Source organism: Bombyx mandarina, chromosome 22 (genome assembly GCF_030267445.1).
Source record: "Bombyx mandarina strain Sakado chromosome 22, ASM3026744v2".
NCBI classification, from domain to species: domain Eukaryota; kingdom Metazoa; phylum Arthropoda; class Insecta; order Lepidoptera; family Bombycidae; genus Bombyx; species Bombyx mandarina.
The window spans coordinates 8,326,002-8,347,854 of NC_143228.1; the positions used below are offsets into that span (position 1 = coordinate 8,326,002).

Here is a 21,853-nt window from a genome sequence, read left to right on the forward strand (position 1 = left end):
TATAGTGCGACTTCAATGGCAATAGCAGTATTTATATGGATAGACAATAGTTCAAAACACTGCAATTTTAAACCATCCTAAGCGAATTTATCTAACACATTCATCTACGCGCCTTATTCAGAACCGCTGCAGTTAATGACTACATTGTTTTTTAAAACTTTGGTCGATCCTTGTATAGACACAGGTCAAGAGCATTTGACTTACTTTTTTTTTGTAACATAAGTAAAAAAAGTGCATCAATTGACAAAATAGCTCACTTATGAGATATTTCAAACGTATCCCGCAAACAGTCAAGTTCCTATTTCAAGATTAGTTTCAAACTATTCAAATTTAGTGTTTTAATTATCAAATTAGATATTATTGATTACTTATAAGTAATGAAACAATATACTTGCACAGTTATTTGATGTGTGATCATGGTTTGCAACCGTTGTTGCCATTATTAATAGGGATTCGCTTAATACTTCGAAAATGCATTTCAAAAGTGGGGTTTATTTACTTTAGAAAGTATTTTTTGAGTTAAACGATAAACAAGAGAGTCTGAGAGCTTGAAAAACAAAATACGCTATTGTATACATGTTCCATATTTCTGTGTCAAATCGATCAATACGTTTTTCAAATATCCATTGTATTTGATTAATTATCATGGTCTAGACTTTTATTCTTTAAACAAGCCCACGCATAGTAATAAACGATAAAAAGTATGTTACTCTACGCAATATATTATGTTATTAGTTTCTTAAGTTTGTTTTTTTGTACAGATTTTAAGTTTAGTAAAGTGTATTTTATATACATGTAACCTCTATACGATTAATCCTTAAAGAGGTTAATATGTTATTTATATAATTCTTCTATAGATGACATAAATAGAATTTCGATTATAAAAACATTAGAACATTAGACATATAAAGAGCATTTTTGCAATATTAAAATATAAAAAGGTATAAAAATAATGGTGAAGCAATAGCTTTAAATGTTGTTTCTCTTTATAAGAGCAACTCAATTGCTATAGTTTTACAAAGCTAAACTGTATTTTGATGCAAATAAAATAATACATTATATACATACAAAAATCTTTAATCAATTTTTGATAACCCTTCTTTGATTATAAATCCGAGGTGTACCAAGTCGACACGTAGCCTAAGTACATAGTATACACTCATAAATAGTCAGCGGCTTCCAAGAGAGGACATTCTATCGAAATAAATCTTGAACCAAGAATTTGATTACCTTACCTAGTAATTAGAGGCTTGGTCTAGATTTCGATAGCCACAATGACCATGGCTTTCTTGCTTGACCAAAAGTCCGAGTTTTTGATTTTAAAAAAATGCCATACGAGATCTGTGTCTACTTATATCATGTCCATGTTTCCGACACCCACAACATAGCAGAGCACTTTAACTTATGGTTGTCAAGTACAAACAGAATTGGAAATGTTTTCTTAGAAAACTTTAATAATTTATTTGTTAAACAATCTTAAAGTGTTTACTTTTAAGACGCAAGAATGAACATACTAGTGCTAAATAAGGGACAGGAGATAACCCTAAGAGTAAATATAATGTAACGTATCTTGCTTAACAACTTGTATTATGACAAATTTATTTGTTTAAAATGAAAAAAAAAATTCTTTGTTACGTTACTCGTATATCTCTACAATAAAAGAAATTAATTTCTATTTTCTTTATAATGGTAATGTTAGTTATATGCAAAATTCAGCCAATAACTTCCAAATTATGTGAAATATTTACAATATCAATAAAATACATCAATACAAACAATTATGAAGGTACCTACGAAAAAGAAATAGGGTTTTATCAGCGACTTCCCACTCTTCATTGAATGTGGATTTCAGCAATGTTAGGGGCTTATGCACATAGGAACCTTGACGCCGTACACCACCATCTTGAGAAGGCGCAGTCTGCCTTACTTTTTCTAACGGACACGCAGATATCTGCTCTTAATGATGCCTCGTATCTTGAAAACCCCGGCTACGTATTGGAGCACAAGTCTCTGCGTAAAGCCGGCGTGTGCGTATTTGTCCTGCCTCTCTTGTGCCTACGCGTTGATCATTCATCATCATCAACAGCCCACAGTAATCCGCTGCTGGACATAGGCCTCTCCCAATCCACACCACTGAGCTCGGTCTGCGGCTCTCCTCATCCACTTCTTGCCGGCCACCGTGCGGAGGTCATCGCACCACCTACGCGTTGATCATTTTTATTTTATTTTACAAGTCCCACAGCCGTGATGCGTGGTCAACTCTGTTTGAGCATGTACAAGAGAGGACTGACCGCATGCTTGAGCAGTACCAATCTGCGGAGGTGGTGGTACTGGGAGACATTAACGCTCACCACTACGAGCGGTTGGGTCCAGAACCACTGACCTCCCGGGTCGGGCTGCCTACGATGTCACTTTGGCCTACGGATTCTCCCAGCTGGTGACACAGCCCACCCGTGTCACAGATATTGAGGGGCAAGAGCCTGTTTGATCTTCTGCTCACCACCCGGACAGCCGGATACAGTGTGGTGGTTGATGCTCCGCTTGGACCGTTTGATCACTGCCTTATCCGTGCTGCCTGCCATACCACTCTCTCCCTGGTTGCCGGACGACGACTGGGTATCGAAGAGTTTGGCGGTATATGTCAGCAGGTTGGGATGGATTACGTGAATTTTCTGCCCATGGGGGCGATTCTGCTTTTCCTCTGCTCATCCGTTCACTGCGATGAAATACCCCTTTATCATGGTTCCGCAATTCCAAGGAGTATCTCTGCAACCTTCCAAGAGTATTGGGGTGCTTGGGGTCAACATTTCGAGCACATTGCATCGCAGCAAGTCATTTGGAGAACAAAGAAGAAAAACCACGGCGTTCATCCACAGTGCGTTTCCACAGATCTTTTTGCCACGTACCATCTGCCTTTGGAATGAGCTCCCCTCCACGTTGTTTCCTGAGCGCTATTACAAGTCCTTCTTGAAACGAGGCTTATGAAGAGTACTAAGCGGTATGCAGTGGCTTGGCTTTGCCCCTGGCATTGCTGACACCCATGAGCGACGGTAACCACTCACCATCACCACGGTATACTCGAGTCTGCCTAGACGGGCAATAAAATCTTAAAAATAAACAAGCACACTAAAATTAAATTAGCGATTCATGCAATGGATTTAAAAAAAGGAAATAATTATTTATGTTTTTTTTTCAGTTTTAGGAGCATTTGCTACGATAACCACCTCACACATGCACTCTTTGACCTCAGCTCCCATCGATGAGAGTGAAATTCGAAAATAAAACCCAAATATTTCCAACTGCTAATGCTCATAATGAAAGGTATAAATAGAACAAGAATAATAAACAAAACATTATTGGTTTATCTTTTCCCTTCCCACACGAAGCCTAATGATCCTAGTTCAATTTAATGATTGCTTTCGTACATTTTATGTCACACCCTCTTTCTATCTCGTCTCTCCAAGTCAAAGCAGACTCAATTAATTACGATAAAAACCTTTCACCACCCCGCGTCGCTTCAAACGATATTGTGTTTATTCTCTCTTGAAATATACTTATGTTTAAATATGGCTGAAATTAAAAAAAGCCTCTACTGCTTTTTTTTATTGCCATTATACGCAGACGAAGCTTACGTCCCATTTGATGGTAGGTATGTAGACACCGTCGTTTATTGGCTTCAGCAATTCTATAGGCATAGGCAAACTGCGGCATACAGCGGAAGATTCTCCACACACCTCGTTTGAAGAAAAGGATGTCGTAGCGCTCGGAAAACACCATAGAGAAGTAGGAGTTCGTACCAAAACTGTATGTACTTGGCAAAAAAGTCTCTTGTAACGAGCTGTGGATGAACTCTGTTTCAGTAGAGGGCGGTGCGAAGGTAAAAAAAAAATTATAGGATCAACAATTCCCAAGAGCACTAGTGAGTGCTACACATGACTGTGAAATACATTGAACAGGTCGTTATTCGTTTGTTTGAATTATGAATCAGAATAACGGCAATCAAATTAAATATATTTTGTATGGACAAGCGCTTTATGGGTCATAAGTTATTGAAGTCACTGAACAGACACGAGCACAGAAATCGTGTGTTTTATGTCCCATCTGCGTGGGAAAACAGATTTCCTTCGATTGTTATTGGACAACAAAAAACCACGTATTATTAATTTTTACTCTTCGAAGTTTTTTCTCTAATCGATAATAAAGTTAAAATGTTTTTTTGTATTCCAAACAAACACGTAAGCATTGAAATTTATCTTTAATAATTCTAGGTTATCGCCTACTACTTTCTACGTTTACTTTCTCCTTTGTCTATTCGTTTATTTTTTTATCTATTTAGTCATAGCCAGAGTGATCTATTCTGTTTATCATACAGTAGTCCAGACTAATGGAAATAAATATTATTATCATTGTCTTCGATTAATCTTATGCGATATTGATAGTCTAAATAGCATACTCAAAAGACACTGATTTACGACCACGGTCTAGTTACTCTACCTACACCTACTATCAACAACTTGCTGTATAATTTCTCAATAATATTTTCTTTTTTTTGGATTCTAGAATACTGTTCGCATAGCCGTTTGATGGGACTGATATTTCAAGTTGGTGTTTGTAGGCCCCTAACAGCATTCCAGGAGGCTCGAATGTATATCGTGGCCCCAGTAATGTAACTGGAACTGGTAGAAGCGCTATTGACTCCGCACACTAGTTATTTATTGAGCGTCTTACACTTCTTTATAATTGAGGCCGTTTGCGCAAAAGTGGCCTAAGCTTGCCATAGTTGTTATGGAGCAATGAGGTTTAATTTTTCATGAATTTGAATTTAAAAAAACAATACGCGCGAAAATAATGTTTACAAAGCCATCTGTTATATATGGGTGAAACTATAAATAGGCCGGTTTTGCATCAAAATTGATTATATTTTAAATAAATTGAAATATACATATAAGCATGATTATGAAAAATTGTCGGAAAAATTTGCGCTGACGGCCTCAATTAATTGTACAAATATTGCTTAATAATAATCACATACATGCCCTAAATTTTACTAAGCCTCAGGGATCAAAGCCTGCTTAACTCATTAATTAATTTTCTTCCAACAAACACAAAACATAGGCAACAGATGAGAAAGAAGAAAGCTTACAAATATAATGATATCATAGTTTTACTTTAAATAAATAGATAACATATACACATATAGCAATGTACTTGTAAAAATCTATGTAAATAATAATTTAAGCAGCATACAATAAATTTTAAGCAGTTTAAGTTTTTAACAATTGTGTCAGCAAATTCAATGATAATAAAATCATTATTTTTGTCGATACTTGATCAAACGAGTTCACAGCTCACATGGTATGAAAATTCTACCCACTACCCGAGTTTAGAATGGGGTCGGATTCAGTTTTATTATATGATACTGTACTTTTTTTTATTGACCTTGTAGGCAGAAGAACATACGGCCCATCTGATGGTGAGTGCTTATCGTCGATCATGGACATCGGCAATTATAAGTGCAGAGCCAAGTCGTTGCCTACAGCAAACATATGTATGCAGCTATTCACCCTTCGAAAGCACTGCTGATTCGCAGCAGAAATAGGCCGGATAGCGGTACCTACCCACGCAGACCTAACTGCTTTCTACTATCACTAAACATATACTAGAAATCATTGGTGTTTTTTTTTTTCCTACCTATGCTGATAGCCTTGAGAGGCTATTTCAGCTTCACCCTAACGTTTGAAGGTGAGCTCGCGGGGCTCAACCGGAGAGTTGGTAACACTGACCTTAGCAAGAGCAGTGCTTCGCAGTATCTACCACCGGATCGGAACGCGACCCATTGAGAAGATCCGGCGAGAAAATCAGTGGGCTGCGTCCATGGGTTAGTTCGCTCGTCGAGCCCTTCGTCGCAAGCGACGGGTTCGACGAGGACGGTGACCGGTGCTTGTGGTGCCTAAAAGCACCGTTAATGGATCAAATTGGTGTTATCACCTGTATACTTTTCAAAAACACTTTCAGTGCACTTCGTGTAGGCTATGATTTATTGATTTCACCTACTAAATTTACTGTTAAAGTCTGACCTAAAAAGCGGTAAAGCGAGAAATTGTTGTTGATTTAAATCAAAGGCTAGGATTTCAACAGATATTTATGGTCGAAATAACTTCTGAAACGACGTAAAGGAATTTGTTGCAAACGAGTTAAACTATGTAATAGTTGCTTAAGTTGTATTCGTACTGTGTACTTTCGATATTATATTTACGTTAATAATGTTAAAAGCGATAATAGATAATTATTTGATAACATAAATACAAATAATTAATTTACTGGTGGTAGGACATCTTGTGAGTCCGCGCGGGTAAGTACCACCACCCTGTCTATTTCTGCCGTGAAGCAGTAATGCGTTTCGTCTTGAAGGGTGGGGCAGCCGTTGTAACTATACTTGAGACCTTAGAACTTATATCTCAAGGTGGTTGGCGAATTTACGTTGTAGATGTCTATGGGCTCCAGTAACCACTTAACACCAGGTGGCCTGTGAGCTCGTCCACCCATCTAAGCAATAAAAACCAAAAAAATGTGAGCCGTCACGGGACGCCTGGCAGATGTGAAACATCGACATTATTTTGTAAAAGTAATATGCAGAAAAGAACAGATTGTGATAGGAACTAAATATGTCATAATGATAAAATAAAATATTACGAAAAAATAATTTGCTATCAAGTAAAACACAGGTTATGTGTACTGTAGTAAACAACACTGTATACACTACGGAGTATACACTATAGGCTGTGACTATAGGTATCCGAGCTCAGTGTAGCGAGAGAGATGCCTTAACGCCGGATCGAGTGGGAGAGAATCGCACAGTCGATTGCGCATGGCGACGCGTCGCCTCACCGTACACACTACTGCATATAGACTGTACATATATATCACCATAGGCGTGGCGACGCGGCGACGATGTTTCACATCAAAAAAAGAAATAAAACATTACATTTCCCATAGAGGTTCTAATACTGGAACAGTTTAAATTGTTGGAGTGCGAGATTTCAATCCGCGGCGTTATAATTAACAATGATAGCACATTGCCTCGTACCAGCGGACATATCGCCTTGACTTTCATTTGAAGTTCACCAACCCAAATCTGAGATACCGCAAATGGGCCTCGTTATATCATTATATCAATAAACACGACGTTTGTAACCAAAGAATTATTATATCAAAGTTAACAGGCGAATTATTCTCCGGATCTGTTTCATGTTGATTCATAGATTAAAAATAAACGAGCACGAGTTATGTATTGAGTGTTTTAACAAGTCTTGTTGAGTATTCTTTTACTTTTCGCTAACCAATATACGTTTTATGACAATTAAACTCAAAAATGCTAGTCGTTACATATCTATATTATATTAAATAAAATCAAAAATCATATTTTACATCAGTTATTTAATATTGAAGATCAATTAAATGGCACCGAGTTAGATTTGTCGAATGTTAAATAAATTTAAGTTATTTAGTTAAAGGACCTGTTTTGTGTAGCCTGACAAACATTTAGGTACGTTAATTAATTAAAGTGACAATTTGCTTTCAAGAATTTCACCCGTTTCGTAAAGGTGAATTAATTGGTTTGTTTTTTAAACTTGATCATCATAATATCAGTGGTTCGGCTTGCGGTCTCAACCTGAAGTTTCATACGTGGCCTTGGAATCAAAAGAGAGGTGATTCGAGAATAGGCCGGTCTCGTTTTTTTTAAAAGGTGGACTTGAAAATCGAATGGACAAAACTAAATACGCTAAAGAAATCAGGCACTGTCAGAGCTTTATTTTTCAAAAAAGCGAGTCCTAACAATACATTGATTGGAGTCTCCTTTTAACCGTGCAAGCAAGCCTGGGAGAGCTAGTAGAGCTAGTCCTAAAATTACCCAAATTCATGGCATCTGCACGGTTCTATACAAATCCATTTGATGGTCAGTTATCTTAAGAATTTAGTTTACTTTTTTGTATTAACCAAAGTTGAGGAAATATGTTCACCTTGTGTCTAGTCAAGTCAGTTCGCCTAGTGACAAATGTCATTTTTTTCGGGCCACTTTTGCTGATGGTAGGATGTCTTGTGTGTCCGCACGGGTAGATGCCATCATCCCGTTTATTTCTGCCGTGAAGCAGTAATGCGTTTCGGTTTGAATGGTAGGGCAGCCGTTGTACTGTTAAAACAGAGACCTTACAACTCTTGTCTCGAGGTGGGTGGCGTTTACGTTGTAGATGTATATGGGCTCTGGTACATACTGGTACTCTGGCCACATAACAAATTTGAGTTAACTTTTACGCTATCGAGAACGTTAAAAAACTCGCACTAAGCACACAGGTGAGCCGTAACAGGTGAGCCCACACATCTAAGCAATAAATAAAAAAATGATACGCTTTTAGTATTGCGTAAATCCAGTGTCCCTTATGTGTACTATCTAATCTAATCTAGTCGAGAGCCTTCATATCAAGTCCTAACATATGGTTTTATGTTAATGTAGCCCGCAAAGCAACTGTATGAAATATGTGAAAAAGTTGAGGGCGCGGTAGATCGTCAGAGTAATAACAATAAATTACAGACACTTGCCGGAAGCATGTCAGTCGGCCCATGCCCTGTGACAAAGGTCGTGGATCATCGAACACAGACCTACGCCCTTAGCCGTTCAGCTTAAGCTCCGAACCAAAAAATATTTAGATGCTTACGACGACTATAAATCAATGTGTTGCGTTGTTTTTATAACGAGTGATTTTTTTTCTTAAATCAGGCGGCGTAATTCGTTCTTTTCGTAGCGTGGAACATTATACTTGAAGTGGTCCTCATCAAGGACGCCTAGTAACCAAATACTTGGTTTTTGGAAGAAAGGAAATTCGAACAACAGCTTCATAGTCCATGGAAGAAACGATAATTCAGAAACGGCTCTTGCGAACATACATATACTTTAATTATTGTAAAGAGTAGACAGACGAACCACTCTGCTATTTTATTTAGAAGAAACATTGCGTCAGAACAAATTACCGCAGCTCATTCATTTCCTTTGCCAAAAAATTCGGAATTAAATTCGATTCGTATAACGAAGATTATTTACAAAGCTGAATATAAAACCGGTTTAAATATTTTGTAGTCAATGCATTTCACTATACATGTATATCTTTTTCATTTTCTTAGAAGATCAAAAAGCTGCCAGCTACGAATAAACCGTATTCTTTTTGCTAACCTTATTTTCTTAGTTGAATATTACGAGTATAACACTACGTAATTTAAGCAATTATTTATTTAGATCGATTAATACGCAAATAAATAAAATTAGATTCACGGTGTGAGTATTGTGTGTATTATTTTTATTTTATTACATTCAGTCAAAAAAGTATCAGGAATGAATGATTTGTTTATGTTATGTGCAATTGTAGTTAACATCGCAAAAGTGAACAAAATATTAACTGAAATTTGTCATTTAAGTTTGAGAGGGATGGCCGCCGAACTTTTTGCGTTCCACGAGTCGATCCGTATCATTTCATATAATCGTTTGGGTATGAAACATTTTGCCTCTCCACCTGCCTCTAGTCCCAAAAGATCTGAATTTTCTCCAAAGCTCAATCGCATAAGAGTCTCTGAGGACAGGCTAGAACAAGTTTATTTCGTCCCAAAATTCATGAATCATTGTTACTGGTGACTAGACGTGGGTTTGGGAGTTTGACATTCAAACTTCCGAAGAAACCACGCACAAGGCGATCAAAAGCAAAATTTATGTTGACTATTTTCTTTGACTATCGCGGTATTGTGCGCTCAGAATTCTCGCTGAAAGGTCAAAAGGTAAATAAATAATATTATTTGAGTGTTATGTGACGTTTGAGAGAAGAAATTCGACGAAAAAGGCCGGATTTGTGGAAAAGGAAATTCGTACATTTTGCACCAGACCAACATTGTTAACGAATTTTTACCAAAAACTCCAAAAATACCATCGAGCAATCACATTAATTTACCACTTCGTGGCATTCGTTTTCATTCTCTAGAAGACATAAAGGAAAATTCGTGGCGAGAATTGAACTCAATTCCGGAAAAAGCGTTTTTTTTTTATAAGTATTTGGCTCCAACGCGTTTGGCTTTGATTTTGCCAATGTCAAAGTATGTACAAAAATGACAGGTGCTTAGAGAGAAAATTACTAAATACAAATAAATTTGACTAGTTTTTCTCTACGCGAATCTTTGATTTTAAGAGCAGTAGCACAAACAAATATATTTTAGACTAACTAGTTTAAAGATATATATTTATTAGCAGATAAAAATTTACACAGAATATTTATTTTAGAATAGACTAAAGTTAATAAAGAATTAATATTGATATCCGCAATCCTAATATCGTATTCCATAAATTGTGCTTCCGCCTGTCGGAGCGGTTTTACTAAATGGGCCGCATTATGAAATTTCTTGGTTCCCATTTTTCGGACCCACTATAAAAAAAAATTGGTTGCGAGTGACACAAACCATTTATTTCTCAGGACACTCCGCCCTCGCTTACGCCATTGAGCGAACTTCACTTAAAAATAGGGTTATGCTTCGATCGACAATGGTAACGCGTTATGTGAGAAACGAAATCTCAAAAAAGCCTCAAACTCTTATAGCGTACTTTAAACATTACCTATTTCTGAAACAAACCATTTTTTTTTCACTTTACATTCCTTCTTTCAGCGGCCACGTGTTAGATGTATTAACATAGCAACGCAAAACAACATTATACATAAAATGCAATCATTTAATTTTAAAAGTTTACAGACCGCGTTAAAGCTTACTACGCGAAAAATGTTGTACAGCTATGATCGTAAATAGACAAATTTATATCGTTGAATGCGTAATACTATAATGAACCATAAATTGAATTGCCGCAAATGTCTTTGAACCTTGAATCTGAAATGTCATTGTCTCTCATATGCCTTAGTCATAAATTAATTGGTTGTATACTTAAACGATGTATAACAAGCAAAAATTAATTTATGTTTCATAAAATTGGTCTCTATCATCCGCTTAGATCATACGCGAGATTTTTTTTCTTCGTTTGACAATTAATCAATGGGCTTGGCCAACATCAATAAGAAAGAATTTTTTACTTTTTAATTATGATATTTCCTTAGTTTAATGATATTTTCATTGTTAAACAATGATATCTTTATACAAAAACATGAAAGCGCTCATATCTCAGCAATATATGACGTGTTTCACATTGGAAAAATCACTGGAACTGGACACAAACCAGTGTGTTTTCAAGCTTATAAGTTATTTATACAATTTATGTGTTTACGGATGGCTTTTTGTAAGAAATGCATTGATAATACCAATACCGTAAGGGCTTAAGGTGTATACATATACCTGGTGATTTTAATACCTAATTAGGTCACCTAATAACTAATTAGATAATATATTAAAAATAAAATACCAAGCTTGTTACTAATAGTTAAAGGATTTTTTTTAACTATTTAATTTTATTTATTCACCTTATTAATTTAAAAATATGTACACATCCTATATCTTAAATATTTTCCAACAGTATGAGTTAAAAAATATTACTGCATGCGTGCACATTGCTACATTCCTACTAATTTATGTACGTTTTTATTGTTAGCTATCTTTCATTAGCCACACTGTGTAAATTTAAATATTTCGACATATATAGCATCGCCAATCGATGTGCCAAATAGCTCTAAGATTATGTGAAACGTGAGAAAATAAAACATTAGATAGAAATGTTTAAATTACTGCTATACGATTTGACAACTACTGTAAATTACAATTATTGTTTTTTTTTATTGCTTAGATGGGTGGACAAGCTCACAGCCCACCTGGTGTTAAGTGGTCACTGGAGCCCATAGACATCTATAATGTAAAATGCGCCACCCACCTTGAGATACAAGCTCTAAGCTCTCAGCATAGTTACAACGGCTGCCTCACCCTTCAAACCGAAACGTATTACTGCTTCACGGCAGAAATAAGCAGGGTGGTGGTACCTACCCGTGCGGACTCACAAGAGGTCCTACCACCAGTAATTATGCAAATTATAATTTTGCGGGTTTGATTTTGATTACACGATTATTCCTTCACCGTGGAAGTCAATCGTGAACATTAGAAAAATTGGTACCCGCCTGAGATCGAACACCGGTGCATCGCTCAACACGAATGTACCGGACGTCTTATCCTTTAGGCCACGACGACTTATTGTTACTATTATTGTCTCGATATAATTATACTCTCAATCAAGAAAGAGCTGTGAGCTAACACGGTTTGGTGACACTCTCTTGTATATTTCTCCAACAAACTACTCATCTGTTCCCGAAGAGATAGAGAGTTGTTATTTAAATGTAACTAAAACTTTGATCTCGCTGTGTGGATCATAATAATATGGACCATATGGCGCACAGTTAAGCAGCTCTGTTTGATAGCTCTTATCAAATTTTAATTCAAACTTAGATGTCATATCTCTTCTTGGGCTAGGACATTCAGATACAGATGCACCGATATCCTTGAGTAACAGTAAAAGCCGTGAGATTTTTAAATATTAATTGTTATTTACCAATTTATCGCTATCTATGTAAATTTAAATTAAATAAGGTCGTGATACAGTAAGACAGTCAATGCATATTTCTAGATGTTAATTTAGATATAAATAGAAATATGCTTAGGCTAACCATTATAACCTGTATTTTATTTTTGTTTTTGCAGGTATAGGTATTGTTGGTGTTATGAATTAAGCAGACTCTCGTGGTGAAATACTTAAATTCTCATAAATTATATGGTATTGGTTCAGTGAAACCGTATTACACTGAAATTCAATTAAATGTAGTAAGTTCAAAAACAAAACCAAGCCTCTCCCAATATAATCACAAAGACCCAGTTTTTTACTGTTCTTTTAGTTCAGAGGTTATCAAACTAAATATAATTGATTTTAAAATGTTATTTATTAGTATAAATTCGGCAATTTACTTAGCTCTGGTACTTATTATCTAAATTGCTTTAACATTGTATACCGGTTTTTTAATGATGGTAGGACCGCTTGTGAGTCCGCGCGGGTAGGTACTACCGCCCTGCCTATTTCTGCCGTGAAGCAGTAATGCGTTTCGGTTTTTAGGGTGGGGCAGCCGTTGTAACTATACTGAGATCTTAGAACTTATATCTTAAGGTGGGTGACGCATTTACATTGTAGATGTCCATGGGCTCCAGTAACCACTTAACATCAGGTGGGCTGTGAGCTCGTCCAACCATCTAAGCTATAAAAAAAAAAACCGAATTACTTTTGTTTACGTTTCAGCTACATACTTATCTTTAATTTTGCAATCTTAAATTTTCCGGATTATTGGTCCTTATTTGTAGAGACGTCCTAAGTAATTATGCGAAGATGTATGTACCTACATACGTTAATACGTAAGCGTAACTAAACACTCCAGACAGTCTGCTATAACTGAATACGCCGGTGCAGACATTATTGTATAAACGTTTACGTTTAGGTAATTCCGACAGTAATATTTTCGGAGACGGTTTGCACAGCCGTGAATTTGCGTGATCTATGGCAAACTAATATTATAATTCACATTTTCCCCGTTCAGACGAATAGATTTACAAGAAAGACTTATAAGCTTTAAATGGACGCCGACTTTCAAGTTCACATTTAAAGTCAAAGTGAGTTTTGTTATTGTTAAAATTTTAATTATCATCTCGAAAAGAACACAAGTTAAATACATTACAATTACTATTTATAGTTTCAAAGCAAACAAATCAGTTTTGTCAATTGATTTGTGAGACACCTCAGATAAAGCTAAAGATAACGTTAATGTTAAAATTTGAAGAAAAAAAAATGAAGTGTATTTGGACACACAAAGCACTGTAAATACGAATGGACTTCACTGTTTCATTTAACGATTTCGAAGCAAACAAATCAGTTTTGTCAATTGATTTGTGAGACACCTCAGATAAAGCTACAGATAACGTTAATGTTAAAATTTGAAAGAAAAAAAAAATAAGTGTATTTGGACACACAAAGCACCGTAAATACGAATTGACTTCACTGTTTCATTTAACGATTTCGAAGCAAACAAATCAGTTTTGTCAATTGATTTGTGAGACACCTCAGATAAAGCTACAGATAACGTTAATGTTAAAATTTGAAAGAAAAAAAAAATAAGTGTATTTGGACACACAAAGCACCGTAAATACGAATTGACTTCACTGTTTCATTTAACGATTTCGAAGCAAACAAATCAGTTTTGTCAATTGATTTGTGAGACACCTCAGATAAAGCTAAAGATATAGTTAAAGTTAAAATTTGAAAAAAAAAATTGTGTATTTGGACACACAAAGCACTGTAAATACGAATGGACTTCACTGTTCTATATAACGGCAAACTCCATTAACATTTTATGACAGTTAAATTAAAACGTAAAACTCCAGCTAATCCCAAATGCGATTCACGATAAAATTTAAGATTAAAATATTTTTACATAACGAAAGCGAAACAGAAAACACGCAAAATATTAGGAACAGATATAAACAAATCCCAAAATACTATTTTACAAGATAGCAACATTACAATAGCTAATTCAGATTCTAGGCATCCTGAACAAACTGTCTGTGAAACGTAATACAACGTAAATCCAAGGTGAGGTTATGTTTCGGTTAATTTCTAAACCATTATTTTACATCTACAACGAGTTCTCACGGACCTTTCGATTGGCGAATTTAATTTCTCACGACTTCACTCGATCAAAATGTAATGAACGCTCTATTCGCCAGGAAACAATAAAAAACATTCTACGTGTAGGTATACGGACGTCGGATGTGTGGTTTTGTTAAATAATTGGTTTTAGATTCGCTTTCTAAATGATGAACGTAAATAGGTACGCAGCGAAGTCTTTGAAACATTCATTAATAATTAATGGAATCTTAATCAAAAAAATGTTTTTTCTTTTACTTTGAAACAGTTAGCTTTGACTTGGTTAGTGACGCTTTGAACCAAAAGATTTTACTCTTAGTTAGGCACTAAATGCTACGTATATTTTGAACATAACAGTGTCAAACTAGGTCTATGTCTCAAAACTTACTTAATAAAAATTAATCATTATTAATTACTTCACTAAATAGTTTAAAATAACTGTTAATAATCTTTCAGTAGGTACGTTAAATCCATTCAAAACAATTTGTTCTAAATGTATATTTGTTTGTTTGAATGACCATGTTCTATACGTTGATCACAAAAGTTGAAATATGGAGCTGTTCAAATATTGTTAGAATTTCTGGGTATATTTACATACATAGTAGGTGGTGCGCGAGTAGTTTCCACATATGTATATTTCATCATTTTATTCACATCAAAATCGACTGGACTCACTAGTTTCATAAAAACAGTTATTCAGTTTCTATTTGTCCGCGCTTGAGAATAAATTTGTGAATAATAAGTTAAATTAACAATTTCGGTTGAAAGTTCTAAAGTCAGCTTTTTTTATCTGTTTCCTCCCAGCAGATGAAGTCAGAGTTGTGAGACAATTTTTACGACTTCAGAAGCTCATATCCCACGGATTACCCGATATAAAAATGATAAGTTTTAACCCGATACCAACAATCGACTACATGATTATTTATAGTCATAATTTTTTTCCATCCCGGTCATACTGTTCTTATTTTTTGTAATACCGACTCTCTACTCTACTCTTTTAAGATATTTACAGAATACATTACGTCTAGAAGCACAGACATCGTCTACAATAGGATAGTATTAAGAGTTTCCGACCAAAAAGCCTGTGACAAATGATGCAACGGAACGAACGAAATGATTAGGATTCCGTTTTTTACAATTTAGCCACGGAACCTAAAAACTGATGAAAAAATCTTTGTCTGCAAATTATATTCCATTTTTTACTGTATTAACCGTTCCAAAAAGTAAATATTCTATTATGTTACGTTTGTTGGTTTAAGGGAATGATTACATTCTTAGGAGTAGTTATTAAATCACTTATGACTGTGTTTAGGCCCTAATAAACCTTATTTTATTTCAATTGCTTATTTCATCGTCATTTATTATTTATTGCCACTATAATAATAATAATAATAATAACTATAATAAATAAATAAATATTTACTAACAATCACGCCATGTTAACTGGTCCCGTGATAAGTTCGTAAAGAACTTGTGTTACAGGTACCAGATGACGGAAATAAATGTAAGATTTTTATTATACGCATATATATATTTAATATACATCGAAAACCCTGGAAAATACATTTATATTTATCACACAAATAAATATCTTCCCTTGGCGGGATGCGAACCCGCGACCCCCTTGTGTAGTGACCATGTCACTTACCACTACACCAGACGGCTGTTCAAATATCAATCATACAAGGCGAAAAGTACATATTTATAGCAAAACCTTTGCCGTTTTCGTGCTACGATTTAAACGAATGATGATTAAAAGTTGTGTTTCGTGTATTGATTTTATTACCAAAAAAAAAAAGATAATTTGGCGACAAAATGAATACATATATATGGGAAAGTGATGTTTGCTCTAATTAAAAATAATAATAAATTAAAAGCATCAACGTTTAATCATCAACCCCTGCACATTGATTTAAATTACAGTATAAAATTCAAATGCTTTTTATCGTATTTGTTATAAGCATAATGATGATTAGCACTGACTTGACTTGAATTTTTTTGCTTTTGTAAAAGTGAGAAGTCAGAGAGTTTAAAATTAAATTCAACCTAGAATATTGCGCCCAACAATAATTTACAATAATTTATTTCTGCTTTTTTAATTAAAACAAAAGACTGAGATATTTAAGAGAGCTTAGAAAACATAACAAAATATCGGAATCTCTTCCTCGAAGTCAGTTCATAAACAATTCATAAGTACTTTGAAAGATTTAAGGTAATCACACTTAATACCTTTAAATTACCATTAATTAAACAACTTTTACTTTGATTCATCTAATTAGTAACATGTTTCGAATTATGCGATACTTGATTCAAATGAAAAACTGTTTATTATGTAGAAGTTTCTCTTAATTAGATATTCCGTGAATTTACGAAATTATTATACTTTATATCGACTCCTATCCGAATAAAATTTAGCTTGTTTGTTATATGCAGCGACACTTTCTTAGTAGCATCAATTTAATTAAACTTTGTACGAATGAAAACTTCTAAAACTGCTTCTACAGATTTCGGAGCGGTTCCAACTAAATTTTCGAGAATTTTATTGAAATGGGCTTACCTCAGAGAAGTGGCTTTATATTTAGGAGGTACAACATGAGTTCAGTGATAACGATTTCGATTTACGAAGTTTTACAGATAGCAGCGACTTGCGTACCACCGTGGAGAGTGCGCGCGCGCCGACTGACAACCGCGCGATACACGCTATTCTATACACGCCGAGATAGTTATCAGCACAGCGTTACGTTACCGACGTTCTATTAAAGTTCATTGTTACCGATTCGGAGCCGGTCGAATTTATAAGAAATAAATCATTTTATTAAACAATTAGCAATCGATATTTCGCTGAGACTATCCACATCAACACGACACGCGAGTAGCCGATAAAAACATTGGATTACAAAACAAGAACACTGCTACGAGGGAACGCGCCGCTGAATTATTTATCCCGATTCTTTTTGAATAAAATATGAAGAAAGGTGATCCAATAAAACTAGTCTACTATGTTTAAATGAAACGCTAGGATTATATCCACTACAGATATGGGAAATGATAAACGCGGGCTCAGTGAACGCTCAATCAATATTTGTACAGCTTCCTTTTGGAGTTCACGGCAATCGAACCATGCTTTCTGCTTGAATAACATCATTCTTCAATGAAAAAAATATGTTGCTAAGCCGTATCAAAGTTTTTAATTTTAATTGTTCATTTCGTTTAAATAGAAATTTAAATCATTGAATTTAATCTAAAAAATATGCTAATTTGATATTACTTTGTGCTATTTATGAAAACCATTAAAATGTTTGTTAACCATTTGCCAAATAATTCCAATGAGCCTTTTTCATTTGTTTCAGTATCAAAAAGAAAAATCAAAATAATTCATCTATTATCTCATTAGAAATATTTAGCATACGGTTAATTAAATTAGTCATGGTTTTGATACATTTTTTTTATCATTTAGATGGTTGAACGAGGTCGATTTTTAATCGGTGGTAGGACCTTCTCCGACTAGCTGGCGACCACCCTTCAACTAGGGTCCGCAAATAGCCTGTGTTCCGGTGTGCGAGTTAGAGAGTCAGTTCTACTCCTTTCCTTTCCTCCCCCTTACCTATTTAATATGAACGATTTCGTGCATTTTATTACTCTGGATTAGGTCCTAAGTCCTAATACAATGCGGTTTCCGCAGCCCATATATACTATTTTGTGAATGCCGACATCAATGTTGGAGTCATCATATCTTAATGCGGTGGGGTATTAACGTCGGAATCGCAGTAATATTGTAAACTTACTTCCCTACTCTTCAAGCTAGCATTCATTACTGCCTTAAAATTTATAAATTTGGCGTGTTTCGTTTTTATGGGAAGACATAAATCCGTCATCGTGGAAGTCGATCGTGAACAAACATTAATTACGTGTGTCTAGCCTTACATCGTTAATTTGCATCGCTCGAAATGATTGCGAATACACCGGGCGTCTTATTTCTGGGTTTACGAATGGGCCAATAGGTCGTCTACCCATACGCACCGATAAATCTGACTGAGGAAAACTAAAAACACGGTGGTTAGTAATCATTTTCGAACCTGGCTTGGAAAGGCACCTATCTGAACCATGAGCGTGTCCAGACTTTGTCCGTGACTTTGTAAGGTGAATTATTGTTTAGAATTGGCCCGTAAATCGTGCGATTTAAGGCAGCTGCGTTTTTGCTCCATCATCATCAAGTCCCGTGTTTTTGAAGAGTTATTATCCTCACCCAAGCAATAAGCTTCAGATAATTTTCACTTTGTCATAGGATCGTCGAAGCTAGCATTCATACATTTCCCTGCCATAATGAGAACAAAGAAGAACGCAACGTACAAAACACAAACGAAGTCATTACTTTTTTTGGAACAGTTCCCCAAAATCGAATTCAATATTTGACTTTAATTTGTAACACGATAATTCACGTATAAAACTTTCTGCTACCTACTAATAATTTTGGCTTGCATGCGTTATAAAACAATTTAAATCTACGGTGTCTATGAAAAGCAAGAGGAATTTATATTCGCATTCCATTGCGTGTTCATCAAATATACTTACTTTTCGCACGGACGCGCTTTTGTTTTATTGTATTGTCCAGTAAATGTTTTCACAGCCCGCGTGGTGCTGTGAAGTGGTTACTAGAACCCAGAAAGCAAATAGTGCATACCTCCACTTTGAAACGTATGGACGAGCTCACAACTGTGTTACGCTAAGGTGTGATTCTGAGACGCACAATCCCGCCGCCGTCGAGGGGGGGCCAGGGAGGCGGATCTCGCCCAAGCCCTGGCCCTCTAAGTGTTTCGGTCCCCGTCACATGTCGGTCTGGGGACCGGCGAGGGGGGCCTAAGAAGACGACGTGCAAGCTGCTCTGCACGCGTTTTACGCAAGAACATCCGTGTGATGGAAGGCCGGCTATCCTCGACCCGCGCTGGTTCTGGCCCAGAGGGGTATTCCGCAAGATAACTCACTCTAAGCGGCACCATCTAGGCGGGCTTCGAACAGCCTGCCGACCGCCGGTCCGGCGTCCCGAGGGGGAGGGTGATGGGAGAGATGTGCTCCGCACTAAAGGCATCACTTTCCCACCTTTGCCTTTTCAAAAAAAAAAAGGATGATTCTTAAATTAGCAAATGAATATAGATTTTCGTCTGCACTCGGGATTCGCGAACGATTTTTCTTATCGTGTATAACTCGGTGTAAGTACGCGTAAACATTTACTACAATACATACATATGAATTCAGAAAAAATGTTCAACAGCGCTATCGTGCTGTAGGCAAAATTCTAGTTGATTCATTTCTTACGAAGGCATAATTCTATTACATGGCTTCCTGAAACAAATGCTTCGAATACGACTCACGTAAACTGTATTCACGTGTGCGTACTCCAAATTTATAAACTGAATGTCATTTCGTATGTGGAAAAAACCATCCCAGTAAATAGTTCCACAAATACAAAGCAACCATTCGGGAGTTTTACATTTTGTACTGCATTCATTTTTCAGTATACAACACAGTATTAAAATGCGGTGAATGCAGCGACAAGCAGGTAGTCCAGCAACTTTATTTATGATTAACCATTGATATATAAAAACCCTGATTAACGAATATAAATTGCATTGTAAACTAACGAACCGTATAAATTATTTAATATTACAAAACGTCATGTTCCACATGGTTTGTTTTGTTTAATCTCACATCGATAATATTTAATAATACATAATATATGAAATTATCTATAATGAATGTAATATCTTGCAACCAGATCTAAATAAATGAAATAAATAAAAATAAAAATTCAAAAGAACAAAAGACAGAAAACGGGTAGGTACCACCACCCTACCTATTTCTACCGTGAAGCAGTAATGCGCTTCGGTTTGAAGGGTGGGGCAGCCGTTGTACTGTAAAAACGGAGACCATAGAACTCACTGCCCTGCGCCGAAGCCCGTCCTGCTGTCGCAGCAGGCATCGGCGATGACGAACCTTCGGCGGTACCATACCGTGAAGTCGAAGTGGTGGGGCTCGATGGGGTTTAATCGGTAGTCGGTTTTGCGGGGTAGCTCTTGCGTGGCTGACGCCGTGCAGCGCCTCGCGCTCCTTTTTTGTTGGGCGTAGTCTCCCGGCAGGAAGTGTACACCCTCTTCTTCTCTGGAGACGCCGGTGTCTGACATAACCCGGTCTGTTACCCGGTATCCGTAAATGGATTCCCCAGCTTTAAAAAAAATGTGGGTGGCGGCACTTACGTTGTAGGTGTCTATGGGCTCCGGTAACCACTTAACACCAGGTGGGCCGTGAGCTCATCCACCATAGGCATTAATTCGAAAAAAAAACAACAAGAAATAAAGGTTTATTTTAAATTAACTATGTTATTAATAAGTTGGTATCAGAATAACGTATTGTGTTTATGTGTTGAAGTTTTCGGTAAAGTTTGAATGATAAAAGAATTGAGTTGAAAAGGGTTGATAAAATTATTAAGATTCTTTGCCCTTTCAGAGACGAGAATTTAGAAGTTCCTCCAATTCTCGAGTTTCAAAGTCTATCGTTTTAGGTTGTGAATACCTTATTAGCCAGTAAGTCACAGTATTGTTCCACAGGTATGTATTAAGCATATATTTAGAACATGATAAACAGAAATTAATAATTAAATAAGGTAGAATGAGACTGTAGAAAGTAATCAGTTTCTAAGGCGAACTCTTCCCTCGTATCGCTTGTAATTTGCCCTAAGACCAAATTTAGTTTAATATTTTACCAGCAATTTATAGCGTCATTTCACACAGTCGCCTTAACAACGCTATTAATTAAAGCTATTACTTCATTCATAACTTCGTTCGTACGCGAACAGTTCCTGAAAGACATAAAAAATAATGAATTTGCGAAAATTATATTATTACATCGTCGTTAGTGATTTGTGCTTTAATTTTTACATTCGTAAGTAACTTTAGTAAATAGAACAAAATAAGCGGTCTCGAGTATCTTATATTTGAATCTAAATTTTTCTATGGCTATAAAAAAAAAATACGACTTTACATTATTACTGTTAAAATACAAATAGTTTTTTGAAGTTATACTTCTTTAGGCGCGTTATGAAAAATTGATGAGAGAGAAAATTTTACGATGCGCGCGCACCGTGACACAAAATAA

At 35.9% G+C, this 21,853-nt stretch overlaps 1 protein-coding gene across 1 annotated transcript in view; it reads right to left on the reverse strand.

The window, feature by feature from the left end:
* The window catches only part of LOC114251333 (serine protease 30), a 64,949-nt gene extending 47,504 nt beyond the window's left edge, over positions 1–17,445 (reverse strand). The window contains exon 1 of the mRNA XM_028185553.2: positions 17,262–17,445. The gene's annotated coding sequence lies outside the window, so the exon portion shown is untranslated. The remainder of the gene's footprint in view (positions 1–17,261) is intronic.
* Positions 17,446–21,853: the final 4,408 nt, after the last annotated feature.